This window comes from Phalacrocorax aristotelis, chromosome 1, assembly GCF_949628215.1.
Source record: "Phalacrocorax aristotelis chromosome 1, bGulAri2.1, whole genome shotgun sequence".
Taxonomy (NCBI): domain Eukaryota; kingdom Metazoa; phylum Chordata; class Aves; order Suliformes; family Phalacrocoracidae; genus Phalacrocorax; species Phalacrocorax aristotelis.
The window spans coordinates 75209738-75224423 of NC_134276.1; the positions used below are offsets into that span (position 1 = coordinate 75209738).

Sequence of the window (14686 nt, forward strand, 5' to 3'; positions counted from 1 at the left end):
ATCCAGTTTAACATCAAAAGATTCCTGAAAACAGGTAAATATCTAATAAATTTCCCAACTCAGCTTTAAACTGATCAGAAATGAGAGTCTTACCCTAGACCGTCTATAGTTGGAATTTTCATGAAGTGTAAATGTTTGCTGAGAACAGGAAGTACTGTATCAATAGAACTTTCTGTTGAATATCTTGAGTTAAATTGTGAAGCCTTAGAGAATCAAAGCTTCTGGTTTACACTTAGCTACTATTGTACGATTTTACAGTTTAAAAAAAATCTTGTACCCCAATTGGATCTGAGTTGCCTAGTAATCTTTTTTACGTAATATCTAAGTCATAGCAAAGCTGTCCTTAAGTATTTTCATGATTTTTACCAATTGCATCCTCAAATACTAACATGCAGAAGCTTTGCATCTGTGTCCTAGCTCCTAGGAAGTCACCACTTTCTTTTGTCATACCTAAATAGTCATGCATAAAATGCATGGATTTAAAAGTAATCCACATACCAGGCTGAACTTACATAACTGGGATGGATTTTTTTTTCTCCAATTCCAAAAAGCAGCCTGAAACTTTTTATTACAAAATATGTGCTTTAGTAATTCTGGCCAGTACAGGCAAAAATGAGTTTTATTGACTTAAGTGTGAGAGAGAACTCTCTAGCTGAATATCTTCTCTTAAATGCAGTTTTTTAAAAGTTTAGGCTTTATTCATACAGCATTCAGCTTTCTGTGCATATTTTAATTAGCGTTGCTGATAATATTTTCTACAAGGTGTCAGTCTTCCAGGCTTTTTTCCTAAAGATTTAGTAAAAGCCACTGTGAAATGAAGCTTTTAAGACCTAGAGCAGCCCAGGTGCCTCCTGATTTAGTTCCTAATCTCTAGGATTTTTGCTATCAAGTTCCTTGTTGACTCCATTGGACCTTTGTGCCATTTCTTTTTTAGAATTAATGAGTAAGCTTTCTGAATGCATAGGGTGACATAGGTCTTTGGAGATCTGCAGGAACAGGTCTTCCAAAGCAAGTTTAAACCTGATGTAAAGCATCTAAATTCTAGTCCAACAGTATTAAAAGCTATGAATAAGTGCCAATCCTAAGTATTGTCTCTAGCATGCATGGATTTGAGTGGGCTGATGCAAGCAGGCTCCATTAAGTTGTGTGGTGTAGGACTGCATTCTTGCTCTTGCTTCAGTGTATGTTGAAGGCAGCTCTGGGGTGGTCCACCCTGTTCCCTGGACATTGCAGAGCTCGCTGTATGAGCTATAGCAGTTTGCTGAGGATAACAATTTCTGAAAAATAACAACTTGCTGTATTGCCAGCCTGGAAGTGTTTCTTAAAGCCATCTAGTCTGGGCTCTGTCTCTCAACACAACCATCTACGTATGGGAAAACTTCACAAGTGGCAAACCTGGTAAAAGCAGGATGTACAGGAGGCTTCGCTGAACGATTGAGTCATGGTGTGTTAACAGGCCAGACATTAACATCTTGGTGGCCAGTTTGACGGAAGAATGCTTTCTACTGCTTTCATCTCTTCAGAATGCCTGATTGCCATAAGACTGTTGCGGGTAATGTTTGTGGTCATGCAGTCTTCCTGATGCACATGTAGTCATCACTGGTTCTGAGTAAGAGAGAAGAAAAGGAGGGGGAAGTGAGAGAAGCTTTTAAAAAAGCTCTGAAGTTTTCTGAATACACAAAGAAAAATGTGCAACCGCTCATTCCTTTATTTTTTTATACACCTAGTGGTAATCCCCAGCTATGTACAATTTCATGGCTAGATTATCTGGGTACCTTCCCAGAATGTATTAAGCAATGTGACCAGCATCTGTCAAGTAGGAGTCAGCCTCTCTCCAGTTGCACAAGGCTTTGAAATTGCCAGTGTTGCCAAGGGCCTGGTGAGATCTTCTAAATACACGTGGATTTCCCTCGCATCCTTTTGTTAAATCCGCTATAGAAAATTTGTCCTTAAAAGCATCAGGTAACGTTGATAGATAGGAAACTATGGTGAGGTTAAGAGGCTCTTCAGCAGTATTTACATGAGTATTTGTCTGATGTTCCCAAACTGCAAAGGCTAAAAGCAACGTGCTGTTACATATTCTACTCAAATGACGAGGCTAAATTTAAGGCTAGGCACCTCTGCAGTACTAGGAGCTCAAAGGACTCGGTACCTAGATGACAGTGGTATGTTTCTGTGCCTTTCCAACTTCATTTTATCACGGGTAAAGTCCCAGTTTATAGTCATGTGAGAATCTCCACTTTAATTTTTAGGTCATAGTGAAGAAAACTTTAAAAGTTTGGGTGGGTTTTTTTTTTCTTTTGTTTTGAGCCATTAAACTCGTGTGTCTCAAAAAAAAAAAAAAAAACACCAACAAGCCTTTGGGGGGCTGGGGAAGGGTGGAGTGACCGTTGACTTGTGATTTCTGAGCACTGAAGGGAGCAGCAGCCCTACTTCCTCCTCCTTACGTGGATGCTGACTGCTGCAGGGAGATTTCCCCAAACTGCACATACGGCACAGTAGGGGCAGGTAACTTTCCAACTCTTTTAGGCAAGACACGCAATTTGTTTCCTCACTAATACAAGCATAAGATGTATTCTTTGATTCTTTTTTGTTAGGTACTTACTTGCATGTGTTTAAGGTACATAGACATAATGCTGATAGGGTTTGAAAGCTGCTGGCAATCCTCTCCATTCTGTTTTACTGTCTTGTAAGGGGAAAGATAAATCAAAGATCTCCCCAAGCACAAAACTTTGAACGTGTCAGATCCTGGGAAGTGAAGCTGGCACATCTTGCTCTAAAGAGAGTAAACGCTTCATCATTGTGGAAGTACTTTTTTTTTTTTGTCTGAATGTGCTGATCTTTTTACGAAGGGAGATCTTCCCCCTGTTTCTGAAGTCCCTCCTTGAAAACCACTTCAGGGGCTTTGTTTTAAAGGGTTCTGGAGATTAAATGGAAGGGCTGTGCTATGACCTGAGGGCATCTTTTGATAGCTGCCCCAACAGGTGCTAAAGCTTTGGATTCAGTGTTAGAGGTAAAGGTAATCTTTTGAAGCTCTGAGGGCTCTTTGCTTCTATTTCTAATGGCGAGTATCAGAAACGTTTTCAGTCACAAGAGGGTTTGAAGACAGCTAGCCATCCTTAGATGAGATTCTGCTTTGCATTTTTTTCCACAGAAGAATGAAAGTTACTCCACAGTGATAATTAGCGCTCTCATTTGCAGGTGGGTGTTTGTGCTTTATGGTAACACTTCAACAATTTTGCTTATTGTGGAAAAAAAAAAATAAGAGAGTTCAGCTTTTCTGTGTCTCGCCAGTAGCTGCCAATGCTTGCTCTGGTTTCAAGGACGTTGTATCAAGGTTTCATCAATGGTATCTGATCTACCAAAGAAGTCTTATGCAGAGAAGTCTTATGCAGAGTTTTACGTAGTACCTACGCATTTCAAAGAAGGGTGGTATACCAGGCTTTGGTATGTGTATTTCTTTTCTTACCAGAATCAACTAGAATTGCTGCCCATGGAGGCTGCTACGTGCAGGCTGGGAATGCTGCAAGGACTTGGAGGTAAGGGGCTTCAATTAACTTTCCAGGCCTTTCCAATTCAGACTTCGCCCCACTGCTTTTCCCTGATACTATGGCGTGTTTGATGTCTCTTACTTCTCTGGCATCTGATCAGAGATAGCAGATTTTGTAGAAAAAATACTCTTTTGTTGAAATGCACTGAAAATACGTCTAGGTATTTCAATTAAAGATGCTTCTTTTGTGGCTCCAGTCCATGTTAAACTCTGCATGACCCTACTTCTCAGATGTTAAACATTACTTCAGTGTAACTTTCTTAATACCCTAATATACCACGGGCAGCCTTTGTATGGCTGAATAATGACTTGGTTCAAGTTGAGTATGGTATACATGTACACATTATTTTCTCTTGGCCATATCTCTTGTACTTCTAGTTTCCAGAGCATTCCTCTCTTGGGAAGACTTCATGTTTGTCCTATATTTTATCAACATGTTAACATCTGGCTTTGTAAATTCCTTATACTCTCTAGGTGCGTAAAGCATCTGTATTTCATCCTTTCTTGAGAGACTGTGGAAACTGTGGTGCGTATGTCTTCAAAAATAACAACAGTGTACAATCTGCCTCCTATTTATTCATCATGCTCGGTGTTCCTATTGAAATGTGTAGCGAATGTAAATGCGATTCTGTGTAAATTCTTATCAAATGGTAAATAGTTTGCTAGAAGTTGCACAGGATGAGATAATGAAAAATTTATTTGCACATAATACCATTTATTGAAATTAGTAGCCCCGCGGACTTTCTGCCACTAATTTTTCTGTGTTGCCTATCTTTTGCCCCTGAGCCCAGTGTGTACAGCTGTGGATTTACTGTAGAACTAGAGGTTTGGATGTGGTCTTCTGACGTGCAAAAGCCAGCGCCGAGGGGGGGGGTGTGTGTGATTCCAGGCATGGGAAATGAAGATGGCTGCGCAACACCTTTCCTGGGTTGGGCTGCATCTGTTCCTGATGAAGTCGTTCATGTATAAATCAATCTGGCAGGAATGCTTCCTTCCCTGGTGGGAATAGATGTTCTTCACTGTCCTTCAGAATGACAGATACTTTAAACACTATACATGTACACTCTACTAAGCAGGTTTCATGGGCGCACAAAAAATATAAATTGTTTTAAAAGCCAAATTAAGATATTGATACTTGAAAATGGTTTCTGCTTAGTTTAACTCAATTGGATTTTAAATTCCTTTTATGACTAGAAAACAGGTCTTTTTCTATGGCCCATGGACTTGGTTTTATCACGCTGATTTCTCTTCATTTTGGACTTAGAATCTTTTGTTTAAAAATCACTATTACCTGCCCTGCTGCCTAGACCATCTGGTTTGATACAGAGGATTCCACAAGTGGTGGTGGTGGGGAGGGGGGATCGTTCTTGGTATTTTACTTGATGTTGTGGTTTTCTGAAGCTGCTCGGAGTCTTTTCCTAGCAAGTATATATTAATGAACAGAAGGCAAATGAGGTGATTGCTGGTGCATGAAGGAAGTCATACGTGTCAGCATCACTGTTTCGTTACGGTCTAACTGCATTTGTAGAAAGCTACACTTCATATTATATGCAGGAATATTAACCAGCTATTCAAAAGAAAAAAGATTGGTTTTTGTGAGTTGGGTGTTTTGGGTTTTTTTTTGTGTTTTCTTGTTTTTTTTAGCAGGTAGTAGATCCATGGAAGTCCTTGCCAGCAGTGATTTAGTATCAGAAGCCTACATGGATTTGGTGAAAGCTGACTTGGACGAGTACTTGGACAAGTGATCTGTTGAGGGTTACTAGCAGATGTGCCACATCCTGCCTGGGAAATCTGAGTAAAAAGTAGTTGGAGGCTTGCAGAGTACTCAGGGGAAGTATCTTACTGTGCATGCCAACTTGGGCCAGGGGAAGCTGATGCAGGGGGGTGTGACTTGGTAGAGCAGGTGGGAGGCTGTTGAGCTAGGTGGAACCTTTGGCCTGAAACAGTCCCTCCTTTCTTACCATCCATTTTACCTCATCTTTTTGGCTGCTGTCTGAAAAGACTGTAGAAGTGCAGCTCAGGCATGCCAAACTATCCCTGCTGTGCTCACTGCTCACCTCTTCGTTCCTTTTCCTTTGTACTCCTTGTTATTATATTCTTGCTGTTTCTCCTCTGTGCCTGGCCTAGGGATAAGAGCTGTACCCCAGACAGAATCATAGAATCATTAAGGTTGGAAAAGACCTCTAGGATCATCAAGTCCAACTGTCAGCCCAGCACTACCATGACCATGTCTCCTAAACCATGCCCTGAAGTGCCATGTCTACACCTTTTCTGAACACCTCCAGGGATGATGACTCCTCCACCTCTCTGGGCAGCCTGTTCCAGTCCCAGATTTGAGACCCCAGGTTCAATTTCCTTCTCTGCTGACTTTCCGTAGCCTCCCCACCCCTCAGTTGCTATGTGCACAGAGAAGGGGACTGTGGCAGCCGAAGTGTTCTGCACATGAATCTCTTTGCAGCAGTACTTCTGGTAAGGAAGGCAAAAGGGGTTTGCAGTGCGTTTGATGCAAGTGATACTTTGTAACAGCACTATGGGTAATGTGTGTGGGTGTGGGGCCTCGTAATGGAGGATGCTTGATAAATTTTTGCCGATTTCCTTTATTCTAACTCTGCTGCCTACTGTGCTTTCTATCAAATGTTTTGCTGGGGAACTCTGTCACGGGCCGAATGATTTAACACCGATAGCTGGCTAAAGGCTGCCTGAAGGTAGGCTTTATGGTCATCATCTCACAAGTTGGGCCAAACGTTCTCAATTTGGTACTGAAGCAGGCGGGGATGGGCGCAATGCACCCCTGGAAGGTAGGAGGGATGCAGTGGGGCTTCCGGCCGCCTCTGCCCTCGCTGCCCAACCCCAGGTTGGGTCTCGGTAGCCCAAGTGGCTACCGGGCGGGTGGCTTCGGGCCGGTGGGCTGGGCGCTGCCGCTCGCTGTCCACCTCGTCTGGGCACCTCCGAGGCGGTAGAAGCCACCCCCGGCCTCCCACCCGGCTGCCCTCGGCCCTGAGGGGCGCGGGGCTGAGGCCTGCCTTCCTCTCCCCTCCGGCCCCTTCCCGCCCGCTCGCCGGGACGGGCCGGCGCTACCGCCGCAGCGGGCAGGAAGGCCCGGCCCGGCGCGGCGCGGGCAGGGAGCGAAGGGAAGGGGAAGAGGCGGGGCCTGGAGCCCAGCGGTGTCAATAATACAATAGGGCTCTTGTGCGGCTGCCGCCGCCGGAGGAGGAGCGGGGCGGGCGCGGGGCCGGGGCCTGGCTGCGGGCGCGCTGAGCAGCCGGCACGCAGGGCGGGAGCCGCCGCCGGCCACAGGCCCGGGCGGGCGGGTGGAGGCGATGCGCGCCGGCGCGGGACGGCACCTCCAGCAGCCGGAGCAGGAGCAGCAGCAGCAGCCGCCGCCGCGGCGGGAGCGCTAGCGCCAGCCCTGACGGCCGCGGCCGCCCACGCCGGCGAGCTAGGGAGGAGGAGGAGGAGGCGGAGGCGGCGGCGCGCCGGGCCGGGCCGTGCCGGCGGCGGGAGGTGAGCGCGGCCCGGGCTGCCCGCATGGAGGCGGGGCGGGGGGCGGGCGCCGGGCCGCCGGGGCCGCCGCGCCGGGCCTGTGCGCGGGGGAGGTGCCGGGCCTGCGGCGGGCGGGAGGCGGCGGCGTTTGGCGCCAAGGCCGGGCGGGAGGAGGAGGAAGCGGCGGCGGCAGCGAGCGAGGGGAGGCGGCGGGTCCTGCGGGTACGTGGGGCGCCGGGAAGGCGTGGGGGGAACTGGGCCGGGGGTGGCTGCCGTGCCGTCTGCTTGTCCGTCCGGCGTGGGCGCTGCGGACCCGGCCGCGTCCGGAGGGAAAAGTTGCGGCGGTTCCCCCGCCTCGCCTCACCCCGCCGCACCGCACCGGAGCCGCAGCCGGAGCCGGGCCGCCGCTCGGCTCCGGCGCTGGCCGTGCCGTGCCCGCGGGGGGCGGCGGCGTGAGGCGGCAGCGGCCCCCGGCCAAGCGCCCTTTTGTTCGCCGCAGCCCGGAGAGGCGGCGACCCGCCGGTCCCCGAGCCGGCGGGGCCCTGCGGAGCGCGGCTGGGCGTGGCGGGCGGGCGGACAGACAGCCCGCCCAGCAGACAGACAGACAGCCGGGCGCTTGTCCGCTGCCGAGCACCGCTCCGCCGATATGTCGAGGAACTTGCTAGAACTGAGTTTGACAATGAAGCGCTAGCGCAGCCCGCCCGGCCCGGCCCCCGAGGTAAGTTTTGTACCGGGCAGTGGGCGGGGGTGTCTCCCCGTCCCCCCTCTGCTCCGGGGGCGTCCGAGAGGAAGGGCCCGGCCCCGCTCCTCCGGCCGGACCGACCTCCCGCCCGCGGGGGCTGCTTTAGCCGCGCTCGTCTCTCCGCGGAGGCACGGCCGGTGCGACAGCGGCCGGGGGATGTAGCGAAAGTAGCGCTCGCGAGCAATTCTGTGGTGGTTAATGGGAGAGTTGGGTGCAGGGTGGCTTAAAATGCACCTTAGTGGGAAGAATAAAGGCTGTTTTTGAACTACAGTCCTCTTATGAAAAGCCTTCATAGTTATTTGAAGAGTTCAGCTATTGTTCACAAATTGTCTTAATGAGTGGCTATGTACTTTAATTAAAATATCGCTGAATTAGCACTTTAAAGTAAAGCCTATTTTTTTTTCAGGAGAAGGTGATGCTGGAGACGGCATCCAGTTGCAATTAGAAATCCGGTGATTAAAATACTCTAGAAACTTGAAGGCTATCCTGCCTCTCCGTTAATGTCGAAGAGCCTTTGCGCTACAACTGAAAGATTGAGAGAACTATATTTTGTCTTAGTGCACGTGAAATGTTTTATCTGCAGCCAACTTTTTACGTCACGTTGGTGCTTGTTGTGGGCTGCTCTGTAGAGCATCTCGAGCACACCTGCTCATCTCTACGAAACCAGGCTGTAGCTCAGTGATGGTTAGAGCTAACCTGAAAATGCGGAGCCGGATGGGTTTAGAGAGGAAAGGGCGACCTGGATGAAGGCATGTTAGCGTAACTGTCAAGCCTGCCCCAGAGCTCCTTAGCAGGACATCAGAAAACCTCCGCCTGCCCTTACTGAAGGGAGGAAATGCAATTTGAAGTTCCTTTAGTTAAGAAAGTGCCTTTTCAAATTAAAAGCAAGTTAGTGCTTTTAGGATCCAAAGTTTTGTGGTGGGTTTTTTGTTTTTTAAGTGAACTTCTGACCTCTTTCCAGACTAGACGTGACGTACCCTGTTTATAATGCCAAAGAGGAGCAGGAGAAACCCCTCTTCTGCAAAAGTTGGGCTTTGTATGCAGTAAACATCATCAAAATCATGAGAGCTGTTTCAAGTACCTGTCCTTCATTTGATATTTCCTCTTTCTAGGTTCCTTTTACAGAACAGGCCTCCTTCTCTCCCTGAGCGGGAAAAACTCCCCTGAGCTGGGGCAGTCAGTGCCACTGTGGGTTTTTGGTTTTTTGGGGGTTTGGGGTTGTTTTTGTTTTTTTTGTTTATCTGTGTTACGTACGTGTAGCCGGGACCCACAAAGGTCTGTAGAGAGCTGATGCAGGAACATACGCAGTGGCATTTATTGGCAAGGATGCACGTTCATTTGGGATCTCGTTAAAATCATGAAAATCAGCTGTGACTGTAAAAGCCTAGGCTAGGGGATCTCAGTGTAGTGGTGGAATAAACCCAGCTTTTTCCTTCTCTGCGGTTCTGTGGATTTCCTCTCTGTGGCAGAAAATCAGGAAGTTTGTGTCTGGGATTTATTGGGATACCTGAGATTGTTGTGGGCTTTTTGTTTTGGTTTTTTAAACACACGCAGTTTTCACAGAGCTGGGTGGTTTGATTATGGAGGAGAATCTACAAAGGCTGCGTGGCTACAATTGATTATTATTTTTCCCTGTACAGCTTCATATACCTACGCATAGACAGGCACGTGTGGGTACGGTTGCTGAAGTAGCTACCATGTGCTGAGTGGGGTCGAGCATTTATCCCAAAGAGCTTGCTGCAGCTGGCCTGTGGGGTGCCTTGACTGGTGACCTGAACTCTTGGCTGGTCTGACGACAGCAGGTGTCCGAGGCCATGGTGAAAACAGCTGGATTTGTAAGACCTGCTGGTGAGAAGTGAAGTTAAATCCTGTACAAGCTGCCCTGAGTTTGAGTTAAAAATTGATATCCTTCTGATGTTTCCCGTGGTCTCTTTAGGTAGCATATTTCAATCTTTGAAGTTAATTTCTGACCATTGTGCCCCGGAGGTAAGGAGCACGGCATGGTGTCGGTACGTTTTTGGTTAGCTCGGCGACACTGGGATGTATCTGGAGTAGGAATGTGTACCCATTTTTGTAGCGCCCCTTTTATGATCCATGGATGAAAACCTTATATGAACCTCTGTTTCTGTGTTGTGTCTTTCTCCTTTAGTCCCTGGGAGTCTTTTCTAGAAGTTGGTATGTATTTTTGGGGTCTCTTACCTGAACAGGTTTGCTAGTGTAGCATTACGCCTGCTCTTCAGAAAATACAGGGCAGTTTAATAACAAAGAATGTTGTATTCAACCGAAATTTAGAAGTTAGTATTTTGTTAAGCGTGGGTATCATTCTCTGGGTGCATTTTACAACTGAAAACTTGCCTGTTTGTCTCGATCAGTGGTGGTGTTGCTTTTTGGTTGGTGACTTCTTGCAATATAGACAGAAATGGACTTAGCTGAAACTCGCTGTTTGATTGTGCTGGCTTAATCTCTTCCCCGCTCCCATGCTTTTTGCGGGAGCTACAGCTAAGGGGACTCAGGGGCTTATGAATTTCTGGAGAGGGGAGCCCCTTCTCTGAAAGCGTGTGGCATTTCTCTTTTCTGAAGACTTGAAGTGCTTACAACGCTTGAGGCTTCATTTAATTGGAGACATAAATGCAATTTTGACATACTTTACTTAAAATGGAAACCAACAAGTTAATAATAGCTCTTATCGGGGATATTTATGTAATGGAAGCCAAGAGATGCTATTTGCTTCTTGAAGAACTGATGTACAAAATGTTATGTCAGGGCCCTGGCAGGTTTTGTGCTGGCGGAGGCTGGGTCAGGTGGGAGTGGGAGATGCCAGAGATCTGTAGGGCTGGATGGCAGCTCTGAAAAGTGAGATAACTAGATGAAATTCTGCATTTTAGCACACAGCTGATTTTAACTTAATGCTGCTAATTAAAACAAAAAGAGGGGGGGAGGTGATTTCTTTTATATTTATCCATGTTAAATGATCAATTACATTGTCACTTTTAAATTACTTTCCTTTATACTGTCTTACAGCTACAGCTGCACATCTGGTGTTCAGAACCCCTAAACAGTGTGTTTATAGGTAGTATTTTTATTGATACTTGAACTTATTTCAGCTATAAGACGGTATCTGGCAAAGAAGTTTTAGAAGTATAATGTGACAGCCTTGGTGTTGACTTCTGTGGAGAGATGTCAGACCCACATGTTGCTGGCTCTGCCTTTCCACGTCTGTGTAGTTACCGACCACCTCCCTGTTTCCCTGGGCTGTTTGTGCTTTCATATTTATTTACTTCTAAGTCACCCATCTCTAGACGGCATCTGAACTTTTCCAACATTTAAGATATTATTTCAGTGTTTAGGATACCAAGAACAGGGGGATTAGAGCAGTCTGGGATGTGTGATTTTTGGGCCTAGTGAAAGCTCCTGCATTTGTAGAGCTTTACTTGAATTTGAAGAAATGGGAGAGACCGTGAGCTGCCGGAACGGCTGCGGAGGCTCTGCTGGCAGTTGTTAAGTTGCCCTGTTTAGAGGAGCAGAAGAAGGTGGGAGGATAAGCTTATGACTGCTGATGCTATTTGTTATAACTTTCTCCTGGACTGAATACTGGGATGCTTGCCTTAGCTTGTTAAACTTTGTTTAAAAACTTTGGAGTTCTTTCCTTCTTTAAAGTACACCTGCTTCAGCATTAGATTACAGAGCTGTGTTTCTTGCTTACCGAATTGCATGCGGAACATAACATATCATGTTGTTAATGCCTCCTTGTGTTTTAATTAGAGCTGTAGGGAGATGTTAAAAAACAGGTTTATACACATGCCTGACTGGTTGCTAAAATGAATGTGCTTGTCACACGGTCTTGAGGGAATTGTGTATTATTTGGCTAATCTACTGTCCAGTGCTTCCCCCCCCCCCCCCCCTTTTCTTTTGCCTTCCCTGCCCACTCTAAAAACTTGCTTGAATGTTTTCTGAGGTTCTGTCATATCTGCTAAAAGCTCCTGGCTGTGTTAGCCTTTGCTGGTGAAAGGCTCAGGCTCTCGCTCACATCCTGGAGAGCAGTTTCGTGCCTGTGCAAGTGGTTTGATGCACAGCAAGTCCAACAGCTTCCAAGGGTTAGTGCTGTGCGGTGGGTGAGTAGGTGCTGGGGTGCCTGGGATCCTCCGAAGGGAGGGGTGGTGCCCCGCTTACCGGGCTGCGCAGAGCAAAAAAACTGACCAGGAGCCTTTACTGCAAATAGTTAGCTCTGCGCCACTGTATTACGAAGTGTTTTCTGAGCTGTGTTTTAAATTTAGAGGTAGGTAGCTCTTGTTTCAGAATATGCTGCTGGGTAGATGATCAATTAGTGGGAGGAAAACTTCTGTATGGGACATGCCTGCGTGCAAAGTAGCTTTTAATTGTGATCTATAGTTTATCATGTAATACCAGATGACTGAAATGCTTTAAATATGCAAATAAATGACGTATCTGCTACAAATGTTATACAAAAGTTTTCTGCTATAGATACGTTGGTTGTTAGGTTGATATGCTGCTAGGTTGATACCAAAACATGGGTGTTCACCAGCACTTGAAAATCATAACTAAGCTCTGAGCTTTCATTCATACCACTTAAAAAATGCGGGTATTGGTTTAACAGACCAGATAATTTTAAAATAATGCTTCCTTTAAAAAGCATAAAGATATTGAGAAAATTATTTTTAATGCACAAATATTTAAAATTACTTATGTATCACGTATAGCAGAATAAAATGGCAGTATTTTTTTCTGCAGCTGCATAGATGATCTTACATCTTGAACCGCTGGATACAAAAATGCACAGGAGAAATGTGCATCCTGACAAGGGAGGAAAAAAATGTCCCTAGTGGGATTACTTGCGGTTTTTAATTCTCCTTATTATTCTGCTTTTAACTGCTTGTATTTCTTTAATATTCTTCCAGTGTTCATTTGCAGGCTTTGATATCAAAGTGGCTGTAGAGGACTCATCGTTGAAATAGTGCCATGTCCCACCAAGTTTTGGCTTTACTGAAAAAAACCAACCCCAAAACCCACCCAAGAATCTCGTTGAGGTAAAATACACGGTATGCAATCAAGTTACGGAGACACACAAGAAAATGGTAGGCTCAGCAATTATCCGGTGAGGAGGAGCCTCAGCAGGAGGAGAGGTAGGAGCAATACCTCTCCCACTTTTATTAGTTCTTGCAAGGGAAAAGGAGTAACAAACTCACACTCTTGTTCCTGCTTTCATGCAAATAGGCTCTTTTCCCGGCAGGTAACTGGCTGAAATAGTGATAACAGGTGATTGCTCCGCAGTGCAATGTAAACCTTGTTAACTGTTGTTTGATAGGAAGGAGAAGAAATGCTCATTTCAAGCACAGAAAACAGATTTCTGTCTTTTTTTCAAGAATGCAGACTGCTGACTGCTGGTCTGACAAGGGGAAGGGGAAGGTTACTGGTTGGTTGTCAGCGTTGCTACGCTTTGATAGGGTTAACCTTGTTTGGGGGAGTTCTAGCAACTCTTCAACTTCAGCCTAATTTGAGAGCAGTTGTGTTCTTTTACAAAAATCAAATTGACTGTCATTTAAGCAACCGAAAGGCAGATACTTAAACCTGATAATGAAGTTGCAGTCTTCCTTATGTTAACAACATAATCATTTCCAGCGTAGCATGAAATGAGCAATCTTAAGAAGTAAGTGAAGCATTTTGCCTGACAAATTTGAACTTGCAGCTTTGCAACAGAATGCGCTAAGGGTGAGGGAGGAACTAAAAGGTTGATCTTAATACGAGGTGCTTGTTTATGAGCAACAATATTGGAATGGCTGTTGGCATACATAGGAGGTAAAACTCGCTCCTGCCTAATGGTGTTTTCTTCTATGGAAAACATTTTTGCAAAATATTTTGTCTATGTTACAGAAATTAATTTCTGAATTAATTTCAATTTCTTTGGTTAGTGTTTTTTCACTTTTGGGGGACCAAAAAAGAAAAGACTGTGGGATGAAATAATTCTAAATTTTTATATAAATAGAAATCGTGGGTTTGTGTGCTCTTTGCAACTAGTATCCATCAATTTAGTTGGTTTGGTTTTGGTTTTTGTTGTTGTATTTTTAAAGATTTCATACTGTAGTTTCCCAGTGACGTTTTTTGAAATTTTTGAAGTTTTTCTTTATTCAGGTATTTTTCAGTTGTATATGTATGTTGAAATTAGGAGCAAGCATATTTTTGATAAAAACACATTTTTATACAGCTAATGTACAAAGAGTTTACTTACAGTGGCAACTGAATGAGATTTTGCTAGTGGCTAGCAGGTTACATCTGTGTATGTTGCTGGAGTTTTGATAGAGATCTGACTGGTTCTAACGGGATCTACATGCCTATGCAGAGGAGAAATAGCTGTGGTACAACTGTTGTCAAATATAAAGACTCTGGCCTGAGCTCAGTGGAGGAGGAGGAGGTTAAAAATGACTGTATGTATCGGTACTTAGTGCATTCTGTCTTTCCTCTGTTGCTTAAAACTGAATGTATATGGTTCTTTGCTAGATCTGACGTGTGTGTTTTTGTTTTTCGTCCTCTGTAAATGCCATAAAACTTCAGAAGGTGGGACGTAAGTTATTAGGAAGCTTTCACTCCTGACAATCAGCTCAGTGTCAGTCAGAGCCCCGTGACTCCCATTACGTGGATTAATCTGCCTTCAGTGCTGTGTTAGATCCTTTGTTTGGCATTTTCTGTTTACTTGTAGATTTTCAGAAGCCTCTATATGTAAGAGCAAACAGGAATATGCATGAATTTAGGTTGCTGAAGTCTAACAGCTTTTGCAGGTGCCATTTCATTATCTTTTTAAGATTATTGAAATAAATTTGTTTTCTGCGTGTTTGCTTCTGCATGCTTGACTTCCACATTTCAAATGGTCCACTTCTGAGATATGAATGCGTTGAGAG

At 45.4% G+C, this 14686-nt stretch overlaps 1 protein-coding gene across 5 annotated transcripts in view; it reads left to right on the forward strand.

Moving 5' to 3' along the window:
• The first annotated feature begins 6732 nt into the window (after nucleotides 1-6732).
• Nucleotides 6733-14686, forward strand: part of JADE3 (jade family PHD finger 3) — a 70606-nt gene continuing 62652 nt past the window's right edge. For 2 of the 5 annotated variants that reach the window (XM_075094019.1, XM_075094056.1), the window contains exon 1: nucleotides 6733-7054. The gene's annotated coding sequence lies outside the window, so the exon portion shown is untranslated. Of the gene's footprint in view, nucleotides 7055-7125; nucleotides 7256-7653; nucleotides 7752-14686 lie in introns of those variants that run through there. The other 3 variants (XM_075094066.1, XM_075094029.1, XM_075094048.1) reach the window with 3 other exon arrangements.